The sequence below is a fragment of the Melozone crissalis genome, unplaced genomic scaffold, assembly GCF_028551555.1.
Source record: "Melozone crissalis strain CALT ecotype California unplaced genomic scaffold, PUWL_Pcris_2 ptg000006l_1, whole genome shotgun sequence".
NCBI classification, from domain to species: domain Eukaryota; kingdom Metazoa; phylum Chordata; class Aves; order Passeriformes; family Passerellidae; genus Melozone; species Melozone crissalis.
This window is the reverse complement of record NW_026535784.1, coordinates 11,550,309-11,571,396: the sequence shown is the minus strand read 5'-3', so window position 1 is coordinate 11,571,396 and position 21,088 is coordinate 11,550,309. Positions and strand designations below refer to the sequence as shown.

Sequence of the window (21,088 nt, the reverse complement as noted above, 5' to 3'; positions counted from 1 at the left end):
TGATGAGATTTAAAGGGATTGTCCTAGTTTGTTCTTTCACAGACTACTTGTGTAATCTTGGAGAGGTTTTAAATTCTTTCTTTGCCTCAGTTCCCTATTCAGAGATTCCTTATAGAACATATAAGAAATGTCCTCTTTATTTTGTTTTGTGTAACCGTTCAGGAAAATGTATATATATTTACATATATATGTGTATCTTAAAAATACTGAAACACTGAACACTGAACAATTTCTCACAGCTTTTCTCACTTCAATTCTCTTCTAGTGAAGTTTCGAGGTGGTTAGGGCTTAGTATTTCAATAGAAGTAGGGTGAGAGAAGCTGTGTGATATATATAAAAACTTGTGGTTTTGGGTGAAAGGTGGTGATAATTTTGCTGATTCTAATTATCACATTATGTGAATTGTTAGTCACTTTACTGTTCTCATATTTTTTTTCTTCATCAGCCCTGGCAATGAGTTTTAAACTTTTCTGATTTTTTCAGAAGATTGTACAGCTCTGTTAAATGTCATGGAGGAAGAAAAATCATGCCATACCTTAGTTAAGAATCTTCTTAAGCCTTCACTAAGAAATAGTTCCAGTGATCTTCAGAAAGGGGCCTCAAGGTGGAAATGAGTGGAAAAAACAAGGTGTATCAAACAGGACTTGTTATTCCTACAGCTTTAAGAAATCTGCTGTATAAATTACTGTCAGACTGCTTTTTCCTTTTCCCTTTTGTGTTTTTTTTGTATGCGTTTCAACATGACAACTTGACATAATTCAAAGATTGTAACCAGTCTTTAGGTAGTTATTTCATCCCTCCTCTTCCTAAAGTCTGCTTTACTGTCCATTATTTTCTTTTATAACTAGAAATAGGCTTATTCTCTATTCTTACCCAATGAAAAAACCTGCATAAAGAGTTTGCTTGGAAACAGAAAGAAACTGACAGCAAAGTTTTTTTAAGTTGTACTTTTAAAAGAAAATCATTAAAACTTGGTAAAACTCATATTTCTAAGAGATGTTCTAAAACAAAACTCATAAATGGTCTTCTCCTAATCTCTCTGTCATTCAGTAACTTGTATCTTATTAAAATGATCAGATTTATGAAAAAGAAGATATAAATTAAGGTGAGGATGATGGGGTTTTTTGTTTGGTTTTTGTTTGTTTTTTTCTTGGTTTTTTTTCCTGTAGTAAAACACCTAATGTTTGCAGCTGAACCACTGCAGTACTGGAAGCCTGCTCTTTTAGTACTGGCTGTAATGCACAGATCCTTAGACTAATATCTGCTCTCAGATAATGAACAGAACCAAGATGTTGTGGAGAAAGAAGCAAAAACCTTAAGTAAAGTCTATTGTAATCTTGACCTGACCCATTTTATGTGTTTTTGTGGCCAAGAGAAGTGATGCTGTGTAATAATGAATTTTATCTCAACACAATAGATGGTGTATCCTGAGCATTGTTAAGCTGAGTCTGGGGTAAGAAAGAATTAAAGGCAGGTCAAGAATATGAGACACTTCCCACTGACTCTTCCACTCCCTGGCTGTTGCAGCTTAGTGGTTTTGTGTACTGAATGTGCTTTATTTGTAATTAGTAACCATCATTGCATTGTTTTTCTGCAGAAATCTGTCCATTCTCCCTCAAACCATACACATTTCTAAAGCAACAGGTCCTTTCAGTTGTTTTCACTACAATGCTGCGTAGCAGAGTTGGTACCAGTGTGTGATGATCTTGCAGATACTGGATGTGGACATTTTATTTCTCATGTGTCTATTCTTATACATTATTAACCTTTTTGGTCAGGGCAAAATGGTTTTATCTGCTGCAGTCTTTGTAGAGGTGGTACAGTTTTGTGCTATTCTATCTACATAAGAAAGAAGCAGAGCTTGATTGCTTTTTTATTTTTTTTGCCCTGCGCTTCAGAGACTAAGAAGGAGCAAAGTGCTGCCAACATTATTTGCAGTATTTGTCCAGTTTCTCCATATCTGAGTTATTTTAATATCCAACTACAGACATTTCATCAACCCAAATCGTAGCTTTGTGCAGTGAGGAAGCATTAATGTCAGTAGTAAGTCCTGCAATTTCTCTTGCATGTGGTAGATCCTTGTTGAACACAAGATCAGGGGCTTAACTTGTGTAATGTTTTTGTAAGTGGGGAGATAGCTTTAAAGATGGAATTAATTACCTGGTTCTTTTCAGTTGGGTGTCTGATTCCCAAGTGTGTCTTAAAATCCCCCTTTCTCCCTCATGTATATTAATAGAGAAACATGTTCTTTGATTAACAGTTTTACAGTATGGGTTTCCTTAACAAAGATCACTTCATCCAGGCAGAAATGCAGTGTGATCATAACACATTCTTGTAAAATATAATAAAAGATGGAAAAGAAGTCAATGTGGTGACCTGACTGATGCACCATAGTCAAGCTGTGTCATAAAACGTGCAAAAACTGTTTGGAATTCAGTATTTCCTTCTAATACCAGTAAATAATACAGTTACATAAGAAGCATAGAAAGTGCAAAGCTGGTGTTAATTTTCTGTTTAAATAATGAACAAAGCAGGTAAGATACAAAATCAGATCTTTCAATGGCATCTTTGTTTTCATTTTTTATCATGATAAAATGCATGACCTATGAAAATACCAACAATTCTCAAGTCCTTAATCCACTTATAAAATGCACTTTTTAAAGGCAGACCTGTCAAGAAAATGTGCTACTTCTGAACATGTCAAGTCAGTTCTGGGTGCTGAAGGATTTGGTTTTGGAAAGTCTTGAGTATTATCAAGTCTTTTGTAGTGAACACGAGTTTGTGTTCTGTGTTTTGCTGTATCAAAGCTTCTGTGGTTGGAATGTAGAAACTTGCAGTTAGTTGAATAAACACAGCGTTTAAGTATTCTGTTCAGCCAGTGGAAGTTTGCCATTTCCAGAGCAATGCCAGTTAAATCAAAGCTCTTAGTGTGTGTGTCTTTCTTTTTGTCTTTTTTATTTTTTCTTAGAAGTTATGCTGCCTACCAGATTGAATAATTACGGAGGAGTCAGTAGAATACTGATCAATTATTTATTGTATAATGAACTGATACTTACAGAGCAGATTTTCTGTTTTGTCCTTGAACACATAAGGAAAAAATCACTGCTGATGTTTGTGCCAAGAGGCCCAACATGGTTCAAGATCTGAGGTGATAAGGCAGATGCTTTTTGACTTGAACTACATATTGAGATGGAATAAATTTGTGGCAGTTGTTTTGGTGGGGTGATTATCTGCTCCTTGTTGTACTGTGCCCATGTATGCTCAACTGTTAAATGTTCATGAGCTCTTTTGTCTGTGCTAATCTGCAAGGGTTTAGAATAACATCTCTCAAGTGGCTACACTGGAGCAGGGTTTTTTTCTGCTTCATTTGTATTTGATTTTTTTTTACTCAAATGAAGGATGTGGAAACTACTTTTGATCCTTCTGCCCTAAGACTTATGGCAAAGTGGTGTTTTTTTTCAGCAATAAAGCTGTAGAAATGTTAGAACATTTGTTAAAATGGTTTTGTTAAAATGCAAACAATGGTACTACGGGAAGTATTAAAAAACCCCCAACTTTTAACCATTAAACTGATTCTATAATAGGAAACTTGACTTTTCTTTCCTATCCAGACTCTCACACTGAAATAATCAGTTGACCCAGACCTGGTTCATTAAGATGGAACCTATACAAAAATCCAGCACTTAGCTCAGGAGCTTTCTTCTTGATCTGCCCACTGGAGCTGTTTTGGCCTGGTGGGATTGGTGGTATCTAAAAATACTGAAATGAGGTTAACAACTGTGACATGCATTCTTAAATTCAGTGGGAAAAAATGGGGTTTTTGTGCGTATTTCTGTGAAGAGCAATGGATTAAGAATAAAAAGTACATTTGTTACAAAGTCAGTATTGTCAACGTTTTGGTTTCATTTAGTAGCTTCCCACTGCAGATATTCAACACCAACCTGCTATGAGCTTTGAGGTGGTCACCTGTCACATTAGGGAGGCTTAGTCTTGCCAGAGACTTCCTGGAAAGCAAAGATGCAATAGTCCTACTACCTGTTGGTGCCTTGTATCAGAGCAAGGTGTACTGCCAGAACTAGAATTAAAAATGTGGGAAAAAGAAAAGGAAGGGAAAAGAGACTGTGATCCCACCCATCTAACTGATTATTCAGTGGTTCCTTAAAAATGTGCCACGATGTGTGAGCACATCTGTTTGCATGTATTTTGTGTATCATGTACAGCTGTTTTCAGAAGGCATTGAATTAATAAGTTTTTGGCATTACTGTATTACCTTTACTGTTTTCATCTTGATTGGCAGCCCATCAAAATATAAATAAGTAGTTCTCAATTGTTCTGGAGTTCTGTCATTTTTATGTTAATAGAATTCAAAGGAGCATATGCAAGGATAGGAAAACATGGTGGATTTTCTGCCTCATTTGACAGTCACTTCAGGGGGTAAGTTTAAATCTGATTTAGAGTTTAGCTCTGTAGCTGTGAGGTACATGATGACATTTTCTTTTTAGTTCTTGATGAACCTTAATCAGAAATTATTAAAAACAGTTCAGTGGAAAAACAAGGATTTTTAGTTGCTTGGAGCGTTTGGTTTTTGAGACATTGTTAACATTTTGAATTCAATGTGTAGTGCTAGACTGCTTGTTTTAGGAAAGCAAGATTCTCTTGTGTGAGATATGCAAGCCCAGGTGATTGAAGATATCTGGTCATAAAGTAATCTGTTAGAACCATTGAGGAGACAGTGTGGGGTTTAGCTTGGAGCTGTTACTCTGGCTGATTTCTCCCCTTAAGAAAAGAGAAGCCCTACTTTGCAGTGTAGTCTTTAAAGCATCCACAAAAATATTGCTCTCTGTTCTCGGCCTGTTGTCTCTGCCCGGTTAGGCGTAGAATGGCCTTGGGACAGCGCGCGCTCCAAAGGACGAAAGCACTCTTCAGATTTTTCGGTCTTCAATATTGTTTATTAATTCGTATCTACAAAGTCATCTCCCAGCCTGACAGAGGTCTGCCCAGCAAGACAGCCATGGGCACACTGACCTCCCACTGGGTGGTCGTCTATGTTTATACTAAAAACTACATATAAGATATTTACCTTTACCTTCCAATACCTTTTACCCTTATTAACAAGTGCAGATTTAATGTGAACCAATCCCAGAGTGCCAGCATCACCCTCAAAGATGGATGACAAGAAGAAGAGAAGAAGGACAAGGCACGCCCTAATTCCTCCATCTTGTCAATCCCAAAACCTGTGTTTTCACCTTGTGAATAATCAATTCCTTCACCACTTATCCCCAAGTGATCCTCTTGTCCTCATACAGGTGGCACATCCCATGCAGGGTCGAAGTCCAACCACCAAGCACTTCTGGCAACATTCCAGGATTTCTGAGCCCCCCAGGGGTTATCTTGGCAACTCTGGACATCAGGAGTGATGTGCTGAGTTCCCACATATTGCAAGTATGGTGATAAGGCCAGTGTAGTGAACATTAGATCGTGGCCCTTTGGAAGGCCTTGAGAGTCCTCTAAATAATGAAATTATCTTGGCCTGGCATTTACGTGACCCTTAAATTACTGGAGAGGCATTTGAGAAATACTTCTACAGAACTGACATGCCATGCAGAAATAAATGTATATATCCATACTGCTTCCTGCCCCCCCCCGCCCCCCCCCAAAAAAATTTTAAAGGAATAAAAAATGGATTTGGACATTACTTGGTTCATTGTTCTTAGCAGTACGATGGATAGACAAAGCACCACTATATATTTGTTCAACTTGTTCTTAATAGCCTGCCTGATGGAGATGGCTTCTCAGAAAGATTTAATAGGTCTTTTTAGGCTGCTTCTTTCTAGGTTATCTCTTCCTGGTTAGGCAGTCTCAGTGGTTTCCCCCTCTCCCTCACAGTATCAATCTCTTCTTGCTCCTTTATCATCTGCTTCACAGTGAATGCACTGAGAATTTTATTAGTTTTTTCTTGGTTACAGCCTTCTACAGATATGAAGACTCTTAACCCTTCACTCTCTTCTTTTATTCAAGGTTAACAATTCCAATTATTTTCAGCCATGCAGTTTAGGCTGTTTCTTGTGGCCTCTCTCTAGATGCCTTAATTGGCCTATTTCTGCACAAAATTGGGTGCAGTACTTGAGACCGAAGGTAATGAAGGGAATCACCTCACATGTGAGGTTTGTTCTTGAATACACCTCATATTGAATATACCTGCCTGTTTGCATTTTGTCTCCTTTTTGAGATAGATGAATGGTATCTTGTTAAGCTCTTAAAGGCATTTATGTCTCCCTGCACCACTGAAGGGAGGAGGTAGAGCTGGAAAGGGGGGAGGAGGAAGAAGCTGTTCTTAAGATTTATTTTACTTCTCATTGTCTTGGTTTGATTTTGTTAGTAAAAATTCAGTTAATATTCCAGGGTGAGTCTGTTCTGTTATGGCACTCAGTGAGTGATCTCTCCCTGCTCATATTTTATCTCCTGTATCAGTCAGTATGTTTTCTCTTCCCTGTTGACTTGTGGAGGGGAGTGATAGTGAAGGGTGGTGATAGTGTGTGTGTCTGGTATCCAGCCAGGGCCAGCCCACTGTGGTGCTACTTGGGACCTTCTACATAGTTTGGGAAGGATGTGGTAACATAGAATCCCTTCTTGGAGCTTCTCTGCTAAGCTCTTCTAGGCATAATTCTAGGCTTTGGTGTTTCAAGCTCATTCATTTTTAATACTGAAATTTTTTTTCAGATAAAAAGTGTTTTATTACACACTATACACCATGGTTTGAAGTGATACAGAACATTATATGTAGATAGAATGACAGACTTGTTTAGGTTGAAAATGACCTTTAAGATCACTGAGACCAACTGTGGATCCAGCACCACCAAGTCCACTGCTAAACCATGTCCTTAAGTTCCACACCTATTCATCTTTTCAGTGCTTCCAGGGATAGTGACTCCACCACTTCTCTGGGTAACCTGTTCCAATGCTTTACAACCCTTTCAGTGAAGAAATTTTTCCTATGTAAATTTCCCCTGGCTATTTCCAACTTTAGGCCATTTTCTCTTACCTGTCACTGGTTGCCTGGGAGAAGAAACTGATCGTCACCTGGATATAACCTTCTTTCAGGTAACTGTGGAGAGATAAGGTCTCTCTCTGAGCCTCCTGTTCTCCAGATGAAACACCCTCTGCTCCTTCAATGCTGCTCATGAGACTTGTGCTCCAGACCATTCACCAGCTCTGTTTCCCTTCTCTGCACACTCTCCAGCACCTCAGTGTCTTTCTTGTTTTGAGAGGCCCAGAACTGAGCACAGAGCTCGAGGTATGACCTTAGCAGTGCCAGAGTGACAATCACTGCCCTGGTTCTGCTGTGTTTTTGATCCAAGCCAGGTGCCATTGGCCTTCTTGGCCACCTGGACACACTCTGGCTCACATTCAGTCACTGTCACCAGCACCCCCAGGTCCTTCTCCACCAGTCTGCTTTCCAGCCACTCTGCCCCAACCTGTGGCACTGCCTGGGGTTGCTGTGACCCAAGCACAGCACCCAGCACTTGGCCTTGTTGAACTTTCTACCTCCGGCCTCAGCCCTTTGATCCAGGCTGTGCAGATCCCTCTGCAGAGCCCTCCTGCCCTCCAGCAGATCAACACTCCTGCACAATTTAGTGTGCTTTGTGGAGTGACTGAGGGTGCACTTGATCTTGTCGAGATTGCTGATAAAGATTAAACAGGGCTGGCCCCAGTAGTGAGTCCTGGGGAACACCAAGAGCTCGGGTGTATCTCCATTCACCACCCCTGTCTGGGCCTAGACAGCTATTCCAGTGCACCCACCCAAGCCAGGAGCAGCCTGTGAGATTGCTGTGAGATTACAGTGTCAAGCACTTCTCTGAAGTCTAGGAATACTGATGCATGGCTTCATTTTGGCTTTTTTTAAAGGGGATTTCAGATTTTTGTCTCAGCCCCTACTGGCAGTTGGGTGAGAAAGGGGAAACCTGGTGTCAGGACTCATTAAAAACATTTAATGCCTTTGCTCGATGTGTTTGTGGGTTTGCAGTTACCTGAATTCTCTAAGCAGTGGCCTGTTGTGTGTGATGCTGTGAGCAGTGGTGGTGGTTTCTGGGTTGGGAAGGCATTGCTGGTGCTCCCTGGGCGCGGGGCTGAGGCCCAGGGCATTTGCCCAGGGCTGTGCCCTGCAGTGACACTCTGAGAGGCGCTAATGATCCAACAAAGGCAGCAAGCTGCTGTGCTTAATACAGCTATCATCTGTGCTGTAGATTGGATTTTAATTAAATTTCTTAATTAGGCCAAAATCCAATAAATCTAGAAATAGTAATTAGCAGGAGCCAGCTGTTTTATAACTTGTTATCCTGCTTTTGTAGATTAGACAAGATCTGACTTGAATAAAAGTTGTTTTATCTGCTCATGTTTGTTGTTAAAAAGAATCACTTGCTCATGATGTTTTAATCCTTGCCTCATTTTGGAGACCATTAATTATTTCAAAAGGCTATAAATATAGTATGTTTTGTAAAGATACATTTTGTGCTGTAATAGATTATTTTTTTTTGTTTTACACATTCATGTGACTCATACATCAGTTGTCTTTTTGTATCTTAGAAATCTATGGAGCTGGTTCTGAATAAAGACCTCAGTTCTAAATGTTCAATCATCATTTTTTTCAATTTCAACAATTTTTTATTGGGATTATGTAAATAGTACTTGGAAAGTTTTCAATGCATCTGTTTCTTTAAAGAAATAATTGGAGATATTCTTCAGGTTTAATGCAATCCTAAAGAGCCGTTTTAGGGGACTTTCATTTCATTTCATGCCTCTAGCCTGTTGAATTAAAGCAGATTGCTCTAAAATTTCCAAATATAGTTGCAAAGTTTCATAGTTGCAAAACTATATTTGCTTCAAAACTTGCAAATATAGTTGCAAGTTTGAAGCAAATTTCTGTTGAAGCTTAGAGTAACAAGTAGTGTATGCAGTGGAGGATCTAGCTGTGTCTGTGTAAATCATTTTCCTCCCTCTGCAAACATGCTGATGGCTTGCTTGTATCTGTACTAAGTAATATTTTATAAACATCAAAACCAAATGGGAAGGGATAATTTATCCTATTGCTGTACTTGCTGTACTGCAGATGGAGGATCTTGTGGAATAAGGTGATAATTTACTTTCTGTAACCCTCTGGGTGAAATAGCACCAATAGTACCAAGCATCAATCACCTTATAGGTTAATTTTTTTTTTTCCCCAAATGCTACGGCTTGGGTTGGTATGTAAAAATTGATGATAATTAGATGGCTATCTCACACATATCATATCCAATAAAGCTTATTCAAGTTACTTTGTTAAATTAAAAAAACTATTTCTCCTTTGTGTTAGGTATTCAGTGCTCTGAAACTAGATTTGAACTCACCAAATCTGAATTACAGCGACATTTCATACTTAGCAATATTTTAGTATAAAGTTTAATTGAATTTTGTTTGTTTTACAGCAGCTGCTGTGCCTTCAGCAAACAAATTGCATTAGTTAAAGAGTATTGTGAGGAATCCCACAAGGATTTAAAAAAAGGTGAATGTTTGCCATATGAAAGAATAAATTTAGTGTAGGTTTGCCTAAAGTGATACGTGTGAAAATGAAGAACTGTAGTGTCTGTTGGATTTTAAATCATAATGGATGCATGCAACCTAGTGAACAGCTTCCTTAGAAGCCTTTGGGCTGTGCTGAACCAAAAAGAGCAAACTCAGCACTGTGACCTTTGGAGGGTAGGCAAAGAGGGGTAATTAGGACAGCAGTACGTAAATGGTAATGTCCACAGCATTCAGACTCTGTGTGCCTGCCTTGCAACAAAGGAAATCTGTGCCAGAAATAAAAGTTCAAAGTATGCATCTTCCCATTTTAACCCCCTAAAGGACTTCTAAGTGACGTGTTATTAATAATGTTTTAGAGAGAAAATGTGTAAGTACTGCCACGTTGGTAAAAGAAAAATCTTGGATGTGTGTATGTATACATTTAAATATATATATCTTTGTATATATAGATATATAAATTACTGCTGTGTAGATAAGGACTAAGTATAAGCCAGCTTTTACGTGGCTTCTTCAATATATTTTATCAGGAGCATGCACTTCTGCTGATGGTTGCACTTTCCTTGCCTTTACTGTTCCATTGTGCCTAATAAATATGGATACTTTGATGTAGTAGCATGCATATGTTATTTCTCTTTTTCTAACATATCTTTGCTGACTCCAGCAGCAGTCTGTAAAACTTTATTTACTGGGAGGTGTTTATTTAAATACACAGTAAAAAAAGGGTGATATAAAGCCACATAATTTATCCAGTGTGGGAAAACCAAAGAAAGAAAACCCCAAAAAACAAACCTGAAACTGGACAAAGAAGCTTTTTAAAATATTTCTGTTCAGTATTTAAGTTAAAATTAGTAAGTAACTAACAATTTTTTTGAGCAGCTTGGTCTAGTGAGAGGTGTCCCTGCCCATGACAGGAGGGTTAGACCAAGATGATCTCTCAGGTCCCTTCCAACCCTAAGTGCTTTATGATTCTATGGTTATTTTATGCTTCTCATTAAAGGTGATATTATACAAAAAGTGAAAAATAGATTATTTTTTTAACTGTCAGAAAAACAAATGAGGTGATAGCATTGCAGATAACTTTATATGACATAAATTGTCTTAACTGAATCGTAAATAAAAAATACTTGGTACAGTACGTTTGCTGTTGCAAAGAATTTAACTTGATATTTCCTAACATAGTATTAGAATATTAATGCCAAAATTAGCTTGTTATGGAGCAAACAAGTTTGAAGCAAATTTCTCTTGGAACTTAGTTTAAAATGGGAGTTCACTCTGCACAGGTGTGAAAATGTCAGAACAGCACTGGGCTGCAGTTAGGGATGCTGAGTTTGAACTTTATGAGCTGGCAAAGTGAAACAAGCTGAGCTGTGTTAGTGCAGTCAGCACAGCAAGGATTTTAAGCTCAGCATATGTCACAATAATGAGAACTCCCTTGTGGGAGAGCTGGAAGCAGTTTTGTGTCTGTTCCTGGTCTCCCTACTCGTGTTCTTGAAAGGTGGGCATTTTGCAGGTGTGTGTGAAGTGCTGGAGGAAGGTGACAAACACAGAAAACCCCACCCTCCCAGGGCATGTTTCCTGTGCACAAAGCCCCTCAGGCTGCTTCTTCCCTGTGTCACTGCTGTGGAAGAAGGATGTTTAATCAGGATAATGCACATTCCAGCTCAAGTTCTTCCTCACCTTAGTGAGCACCAGCTAATGCTTGGTGGAGTTGCTGCATCTGAGGCTCAGACCAGGCTGTTATGCATCCCAGAAATGAACTTTTCTTGCCACATTTGTAGCCATTTCTGGCTATGTCATTTAATGACAGTATTCTGTTTTGGTGTACAGCATATGATTGCTGTGTGTATGTGAAGTTATATATATATATAGGAGAAAAATGTGTGAGGAGAGGAAGGAAAAAGGATTTCAGACACCAGGCTTTGGGAGGTGTGTTTCTACTTTTAATTTACTTAGGGGAACTAGATTAGTTTCTCTAATGTATCTTGAGAAGGCCATGGCAGTCATATTTTTAGGACACAGCTAAGATTTTCACAGCTGGTCTTTTCAGCTCTTGTTGGAGAGGCTAGAAGCAGAACTTCATGATGCAGTAGTGAAGGCAAAACTCTGTCAAAATACAGCTCAATAGTTTCCTGTCTTTCTGTTCAATGATGACAAAAATTGCTCCAACATATTTTTCCTGATTCTGATTGTAGACGTTTACTCCTCAAGAGATCATTGACTCTTTATACTGGCAAGGCAATGTCTGCAGGCAGGGGCACTCACCTAGCCTTTGTTAAATCCAGCTGATGTCAGCAGAAGAGTTACACAAGGTTTTGGGCATAACAGCCTGTTAATTATGTCTGAAACACAAGGGGCCACCTTTAAAGACCAGCTTATTCTGAGCTAAGAAGACCTGTTCTGACTTTATTTAGATATATGTCAACCAGAACATCTCTAGAAGAAAACTGTAGTACTCCTGGCAAACAAAAATATTAATGAGATGAGGAGGATAGGAAGAAGTGGTGAGATACTGTTCCATCAGGACAAAGAGAGTTCATTCTCTGTAGAATGGGAAGATGGAGCAGAGTAAGAATATCGTCTAGTATGTTAAAAGAAACTTACTTTGAGTTTGCAGTTTTGGTATCAATAGTCTTGGGCTTTCCTTTATACATGTGAGGTGTGGCTTTGGTGCTACTAGTGAAGCACTGAATGTTTTGATCTGAGAATGCCAAAAGCCTTTGCTCTTTCTGTGCATAGGAGTAACTGAGACAGGTAGTATTCAGTCTTAGGGACTGAAAAGTCTGTGGTAGATAAGTTACACTTATAAGCATATATTGGCTGCCTAGTTTAAGAAATCACACTATTTCTTTGCATCTTTGTGGCATGAGATATAGCTAAATACTTCTTGACTGAAAAATGCCTTTTCAATAATAGCTGTAAAATATGTATGTTGTGAACTGTGCCATTATCAGACATGAAATCCTCGCAGTAGAGACCACACAGTGAGGGTTCAGCTGGGTGAATAGTTGGACTGGAATTAGCAGAGAAGTAGAATTTAGCAGCCATCATTCTCACACATTACAGCACTCCCTTACAGTGCTTTTGGCAAAATGGCTGGAGAAGGATGTCACTTTGTTGCTGGGTAATTGTTCCATAAAGGCAAGTACACGGAGAGTATTTGGGCTGATTTTTTTCCTCCCATCCCCCATTACTATGATTTTAATTGGAAGCAGCTCTTTGTTCATGTAAAACTAGCATGAGGTCCTTTACTGAAAGATAGTGATGTCTTTGTATCAAACAGTGCCTGTTTCAAGCTGTTACGCTTGTCATTGTTTAATTGAACTTGGTGAGGTCTCTGGGAGAAGGGAACTTTTACCATCTCCTGCAAATCACTTTAACATGCTGTTTCTGAACAGAAAAATATCCCATTTTTGAGTAGGTGGAATAATAGGCTATCTGGATTCTGATACTTATTAAATGGTAAGTCTTTGTCAGAATCTGCAAGAGAGCACATAATTTGCAGATGTACAAGCTCGTGTCATTTTGATTATTATTCTGAAATCTGTATTGTGAGCGCAGCAGCTGTGTGCTTTACAGAGAAAACACAGGCATTTTAACTTTGCTGTTGGAACTGAGGCATTACTGCTGATAGGCTGCAAAGCTGAGGTCACTGAGTTTGTGCCTGAGCAGAGCTGATGGATGCTGTCAGGTCTGGGTGCTCAGGTTTGCTGCTGAGGCTGAGCACAGGGCTGGGCTGCCCCAATCCTTCTCCAGAGCTTGCTGCTGAGTCACTGGGTGACCTGGTGTAAACCTCCTCCCTTGGCACACCTCCCTGCAAGGGAGCAGCACCAGCAATGACCTCCTCACTTACTCTTGGGTGAGGAGTTCAGTGAAGCTGCAGATTCGGTGTAAATGATTTCCTTTGTTTCTTGCTTTATTAATCTTATGACAGGCACTGTGTGTTGGTAATAAAAAAGGGGATGAGGATATTCGTGTTGAAGGACAAAGAGGAGATGTTGGATCCCAGGACATCCTCTGGCTGTCCTGGATGGCTCAAGCCCCTGCCGGAGGGCTCAGAGACCTTGGTACAGAGTCCAAGACACCTGTGACTTTGACCCATGGAGCAAATTACCACCTTTATATGAAGAATTTCAAAGCAAGAGAGTTTAAGTAGAATAATAGTTAATTTGTCATAGGGTGAAAAATAGATTTTTGAGGTTTCTAGAATGGGGGATGGAGGGTTGATAACTTGTCTGAAGACCTTTCTGGATTTTAGAGCATATTCCAGTTGATCCTGCAACACTGATTCAAAATTAAGAGGCCTCTGTTTGAAAAACAAAAAGAGTAATAGGAAAAGTTGGTACTGAAATTTGAAAATGAAATTTCTTTCAGCCTAATGTTACTTTTAGCCTTTAATATGGCTTCTTGTGTTCTTACATACAAGTCTGTCCTTAGGAATATACATATAGAAATAGTGGCACTATGGTGGAATATCTCTGTAATGAGTCTTTGACATCCTATCTCCCCCCTCCTGACAGATAGTTTTATGCTGTTGTATATATTTTAGATTTACAGCTATTTGATCTGTTTATATACTGATCTGCCTTTTTTGAACTAAATCCTAAAAATCATTGCATTACAAGTGTTTGTATACAGACCATCCCCTAAAGCCAGGAATTTGTCTGAAATGAATGAAAAAAATGAAAGGAAAGACTGTGATCGTATAAGATCTTTGTAACATTGTAAGGCAAAAGCTTACACTGTTCCAGTTTTTCACATGATACCAAATTCCATCTGGCAAAGATCCTTGGCACAGCACTTGGCTTTCATTTGGGTTAAAATTTGAAATGTACTAATTTCAAATCTCCCCTTGAAAAGCATATTTTAAGATTTCTTGCAGCTTTAAGGATCTGGCTTATAGAGGGAAGGACTACCACAGAGTTGCAAAGAAGAGTTTTGTGATAATTTGTCAAAAACTGAAAAAAAATGCACATACCATGAAGTATCACTGTTATGACACAGTGCAGATTTGTTAAAGTGCACAAGGAAATTAAAATTGAACACAATTACTTGTAGCAATGACCACATTTAGCAATTTTCAAACTGATTACAAATGCTGATGTGAAAATTGGTTATTTTAAAATTAATCATGTTAAAGTTAAGTTTGATAATTGAATAGCATTTGCATAAAAGATTTTCAGTTAAGATATAGGAAAGAGATTTCAGGTTGCTCAGATTTAGGGATTAATTTGTTTCTTTATGAGGCCATTGTGTGTTTTTGCTTGTACTTATATAAATGTAAGATGAGTGTCATGCATGTTTATATACTGCATGAACTGCTGAGGCAAAACAGCAAATAAACAAGCTGTGTGTGAGAGAAGCTAAAAGACCTGAATAGCCTAATAAATCTTGCACTAGACTTACATTTTATAAATACTAGGCCCTCTGGAGCACCATTGTACAAATAGGAGTTCTTTTTGGAGGGTGAAACCTTTACTTTTCCATTGTGTGCAGAAAAATGCAAATACATGAAGTTGTTTTAGCAGTGGCAGGAATCCTTGTTCAAGCTTTAAAACTGAAAAATCTCAAGTATCTAAAATATTGAAGAAGAGAGTGAGTTGGTGATCTTACATCACTTTGATAAAGCATCACTGGACACTCTGTGTGGGAGTAGGGAAGAAAAATGGCCTCTTAAACCTTCACTGCGCCAGCCTATGGCTGTGACTAAGCTGGGTAGCAGCAAGACAAAATAACTTTGGTTGCTGGGTAAGTCCAGAGGACAAAAATTGTTACTCATCGACTTAAAACTGATCTGGAAGCAAAGCATTGCCAGCAAAGCAGAGCAATGGCACAACATTAATTCTTGTCCCATTGCTACAGAGCTGGGCTCCCTGCTGGTGCAGTGCAGGCAGAGCAAGAGGTGTCCAGCCAGGGGATGAGACTTACACAGAGCTAATGCTGAAGCCTGTGCATGGCTGGAAATTCTCTCTGGATCTGTTCATCAGTCAGAAAAGACTAAAGAGAGTGTGTTGAAGAGCATTATTTATTTTGTTCTTGAAAGTTCTCAAAACTCACTTGTGTTTAAGAGTGTATAAAGAAAAGAATATTCCTTCAAGTCTCTTAATACACTCAACATGCTCCTACTGAAGTGCTAGACCCCTCAGTTTTATACTTTTTAAGATTATGTTTTATGGATGATTATATAAAACTCTGGTGTTCCCATCTTTGTTGCATTTGTATAAATCCTATGGTAACATAAAAATGAATGTTAACCAAAAAGAATTGTCTCTTTTGTAATGTCTGAGTAGCCTAAGACAACTTTTCTGTATGGAACATGTCCATAAGCTTATTTTGTGTGAGAGAAAGGGTCTTGGATGTCAGAGCTTCCAGGGAGTAATTTGGCTCCTTTGACAGACCTGGAAGCCAAAAGAGCCCACAAACATTTGTAAACAGGCTCAAAGGTGTCACCAGTCTTAGCCTTGAGCAAAGAAATCTGTGTTGGAGAAAGCATTTTATGTTGACTGATTATTTTTATCCTTTTTTTAAAAAGTATAAAAAGACTGGTTCTTAGTTAGAACCAGTCTCTGGCCATGCCCACTGAAAGCCCATTGAATGTGTTTTTTAAAAGCCTTAGTGCATTTTGATATGTAATGAATACAGAATGCCATTCATTACTTTATTAGTTAATTATTGATAGGCTTCAAGGACATAATTTCATGTGGATAGCTTTCCCTCCAATTGTACTTCATCCCCTTCATCTTAATTACTGAAAAAGTTTTTGTATGACTATTAAACATAAGCACTATGTAACATGGAGAATACAGATTTGCCTAATTCTGCATGCAAAAGCAACCCTATCCTGCAGTTTGCACACAGTATTTGTCATATAAAATCTAGTAAACATTGTAATTAGCTTACTTTCTAAATGTGTTTTATGGTTTAAATCAACTGTAGAAGCAAGTCAGAATCCTCTGAAACACATGCTCAAGAATCTGTGTTGTCCCTTACTTCAGAGAAAAAAAGAAAGAATAAGAAGATTTTTTCTTTGCCTTGACAATCCAATTAAAGCAGCAAGGTGTCAGGAATGATACCAATTCCTCTGAAAGCACTGTTTCACTCATTGGTAGGCTCTCCATTTGGGAATTGTGGCCTAGTAATCTGCAGCAAGGCAAAAAGAGTAACATGGAAATAAATTTGAATTGTTGACCTAATTTTGGTAGTACATCATTGCTGACAGAAGTTCAAATGATCCCAAAGGGTTCCCTGTCATGGGGATGCCAAAACAGAAACATGTAACATAAGGGAGGCAGGAAAGTGAATGACTACTTCTATATCCGTCATTGCTTCTAGTATCCAAGTAAAAGTTCTGTGTTTTGTCCACCAAAGATGTATTTTGCAATATAAACAGGAGTTTAGAACAGATCAGGAAAGTTTTCATCAGTATTCCCTGGTAGTAATGACAGATGTATTTGTAGCCAAGAACTTGCTGCTTATCATGTCTGATTTTAGCTGTATTAATTTCAAAGTTGGTATTAAAAATAAGAGAGGTTTTTTATGTGCTCTTTTGGTGAAGTCTTTTTGTGCCCTTTAAGTTTGTTCACTATATAAAAAATAGAGACTTCTTTACATAGTGAACAAACCACCATGGTTTGTTCACTATGTAAAGAAACGGTTGCACATTTTTCAAAGTGCATTTTGCTCATATGTAGAGTGGTCTATAAAGGTCATGCCACAGTATTTTCCTTCTGATAAGCCTTTGTGTTGAAAGGGGATAACTCTGTGGCATGATCTGTGCTATTTCTTCCTTGGGCCATGATGCATTTACATTGAAGCCACTCTTTAGATTGTCTTTGATTTCAGGGGATTGTTTTAAATATCTCTTTTTTTCCTTATATTTTTATTGTCTCCTTTTTTTTCTTTTCTTTCCTTCCAATCTGCTTTTGGTGCAGCCACAGCAGAAGGCAGCACATGTCTGTGTACTAGGCAGACACTGAATGGGTAAAGGAGAGAGCAAGGGATGTATGTTGGGCATGTGTTTCTTGCTGGCAGGTTCTGGCTGTCAGAATGTTAAGTTGTTCATGAAAGGCTGCATCTGTGCCACTTATTTATGTGTAAATAAAGTTTTTGCTCTGTTGGAGATCCCAGGGAATCTGGTACCAAGGTGTCACAGTCAGAAATCCAAGAGCAAGGGCAGGAAGGGGAAGATGCAGTCTCCTTGAATGTATTTTTTTATGCCTGACAATTAGATCTCTTAAAAAGTTGTAAATCAAATTAATATTATGGATAGAAAGCTTTAGAGTAGATTACAAGGCACCATAGTAAAATGTCATAGGTTTTTTGAAAGAAATATGCTTTTTTAATCCTTTAACATTTGGTTGTATGAAGGAACTCCTTCCCCCCACTCCTCTAGCTGTCAGTTAGAATAACTTCTGACGAAAAGCCAGTGGTAATGTACATATTCTCATTACAAAGCATTTGCCATCTTAAATTTCTAGCAACTACTGCAGAGAACTCACATGTATTCAGCACTGTTTTCCCAAAGAAATTGCCTTTTATTTGGGTCAGTATTGTTTTATGCTTAGTCACTTTAAAGCAAAAAGGCCCTGTTTTCAAAAAGTCTTCAAAATGTGGATCAGCTGTACAAATACATAGGGAGGGCTTCCAAAACATTCGGGGAAACTGTTTTTCTCTTACCATATGCCAAGGATGATTGCTCTTTTTTCTGCTCTGGGGATTATACTTGGACCCTGCCTGTTTCTGTGTGAGTTGTGTTGGGCAGAAGAAAGGTTTTGTACCACCCTTCTACAGAACAAGGTTTTCTTTTGAGATCCCCAGCCCTTATAGTCCACAGACCATGCATATATGGACTGTACACAACATTACCCCAGCTGTCAGAGGAATTCCAAGAAGGAATCTAAACTAGCTGTCCACCTTAGCAGTTATTTTTGTAGATCTCTGTAAGTAATTCAATCTGTTTAAGAGTTAAAGTGGACTAAGATGTCCCGTGTTAACAGATCTGGCTAAAATCTCTGAGAACCTGAGTGCTTGGCCTATTTTGGGAATCTCAGGAAAAGGATGGAGGATGGCATCAGTGTTTACTCTCTTACCTTTAAACTTCTCTTGCTTTCAAGATGCAATGCTGCCTGAAATGATGGAGGTAAAAGTGTGAGAAACAGAACTTGGACCAAAGATTCTGTGTATTGCAGTTTGTGATTAAAAACCTGAGCAATCTCGAATACCTTCCATCCTTTCCTAACTATTTGGGAAATGTTGACAAGTGTTGCTAGTTATTTCCATATAAACAGAGAAAACCCTTCATTTTTATAACACTGTATTTTGTCTAGAGAGCCATTATATGTTAAAGAACATAACGGAATCAACTTTGTTTATTTAGCATTTGCTGCCATAACTACAGGATATGAACATGTTGGTGATTTAACTGCACTGAGTGAAATTAGTACTGTATCAAACATAGCTCATCTGTCAAATTATTTCTGTAATAGTTTTGGTTCTTGGAGGTGCTTTTGGTGTGTGTGGTATATTCTGAATGAATTTGAACAGCTGTAGTTTATGCTCTGTTTGTTTGTAGATTAACAGATATATTTCCACAGTAATAGATTCCCCTCTTTATCCTTCCTCTTCACCATTAGAAATAGATTTAGTTTAGCAGTTTCTGGAAATGAGAAATTAAGTATCCAATTATTTTAAGTTATTTTTGTATTACCATAGCTTTTAAGAAGCTATAGGAAGATTACTGAAGGATTATTAGGTTGTAGTTTTCCAGTGGTTGCTGGTAATTCGCTGTGAATAGCACTCTAACAATTTGTACTGACTGGCATAATTAAATGTTTCAAATTTGCCTCAGTTTTTGCCAGACTTATTGCCAATTAATCTTCTTTTTTAATCTCACTCATATGCTATGCTACTGAAACATCCACTTTCAGAAGCAGATATTGTCAAATTACTCTGCTACTTCTTTTTATTTGCTCTTATGACTGTAACTTACCCACATTCTAGATATCTTTTTCATTCTTCTCTCAAAGCTTTTGTAAACACTACTCTTGTAATATAGTGAGGACAGTTGGCCAAAAATAAGCTATTTTTATTTCCAAGTTTACTAGAGAATTCAAAAAAAATAAATAATAAGCTTTTTAGGATCAAATAACTTACTTTTTAGAAGAATTAGTATTACATAATTAGTAGATATTCTAAAAATATGTAAGTTGTTCAGTGTAGACAAATTACCCAGGTAACTTTGGAATTTGGAGCTGTGGTTTGCTGGGGTTTTTTTCCCTTTTGAGTCTTGTGGGTATTGGTCTGTTTTGTTATCTTATTGGCCTTATTGCTGTCTACTGGCCTTTCACAAGGAAGTTCTTGCTTTGTCTTAGGTGTTTCTATATTGCATATCAAAATGGGGAAACCTTCTCTTTCCCTTTTATTCAAATGTTTTCAGATTGCTAACTGAAGGCCAGAATAAAGCAGCAAAATTTTTTTTATGTGGAGTAACAAGATTGGAATATTTAAGAATAGGGCAACTGAAAAAGGATGAAGAAGATGGGGTAAGGTGAGACATATCTGACATCATAAAAAAATAGAGGTGCTTGGCCTGAGGAGCTTTGTTACTATATGAATAAATTGAATTCCTCTTTTCCAGTGTTTTGTGCTGCTTAAATATGCCAACTAAGCTGTTTCAGCACTTTGATCTTCTGCCATGATCTGGCCCTAGCTGTACTTTCATCCTTTTCAAAGTATTCTATCACAGCAGTGAATTTGGCCCTAAGGAAATGAGTATGCAGATTGCCTTTCTCCATTAAACACTACCTAGATGCCTGTCTTTATTGAACAAATAAAGGATTAAGGCTTTAAACCACTAAAAACAGAATACATGGTGTTGCCTTGAACAAACCGCTAGAGAGAAATGCAGGATTTCTCAGCAAGGGAAGTGGTTTTGAAATTATCTATTTGGGACTGATACTCTTGGATGCAATCCTTGTGTATTTTATGTGGAAGATTTTTTGGTGAAGATTTGAACATTGTACACGATAGTAGTTATATCCATCATGTTTCAGCACAGTTCATATGTGGAATTCTGTCTGGCTTCCAGCTCTCTTGCCCAAAAGGCAAAGAGTTTGACCTGTTCTGTGTTGTGTCTGCCAGCTCTCTGCTTTGGAGACCCCATATGGCCATGTCTGCTTAAGACATTGCTGAAATCTGTTTGGCTTGTTCAATTCACTTGCCAATCTCTAACACAAGAGAAGATTTAGTATTTTAGTACTTTTAGCTGGAAGACTTAGTACTTTTTTTCACTCTGCTGTGAGAGATGTAGTTAAAGATGTTTAGAGACACTAGGAAAACTGAGGTAAATGATACTCATTAAGGAAATTGTGTTGCTTTCAGTCATTAAGCTTTCAGAGTGATATTTTCCATGAAGATACCTCATAATGACAATTTTATTTCTATAAATTTTTCTGCGCATGGGCAATACCAATTCAAATTAACATGCTGTGAACATCAACAAAAAAGTCAAATGCTTCTGTTGTTTCCCCTTGTG

The 21,088-nt window shown here is 38.1% G+C and overlaps 1 protein-coding gene across 5 annotated transcripts in view; it reads left to right on the top strand.

Annotated features, from left to right (window-relative positions):
- JAKMIP1 (janus kinase and microtubule interacting protein 1) overlaps positions 1–21,088 on the top strand; it is a 143,979-nt gene that overhangs the window by 30,588 nt on the left and 92,303 nt on the right. The gene's annotated exons all lie outside the window — the stretch shown is intronic.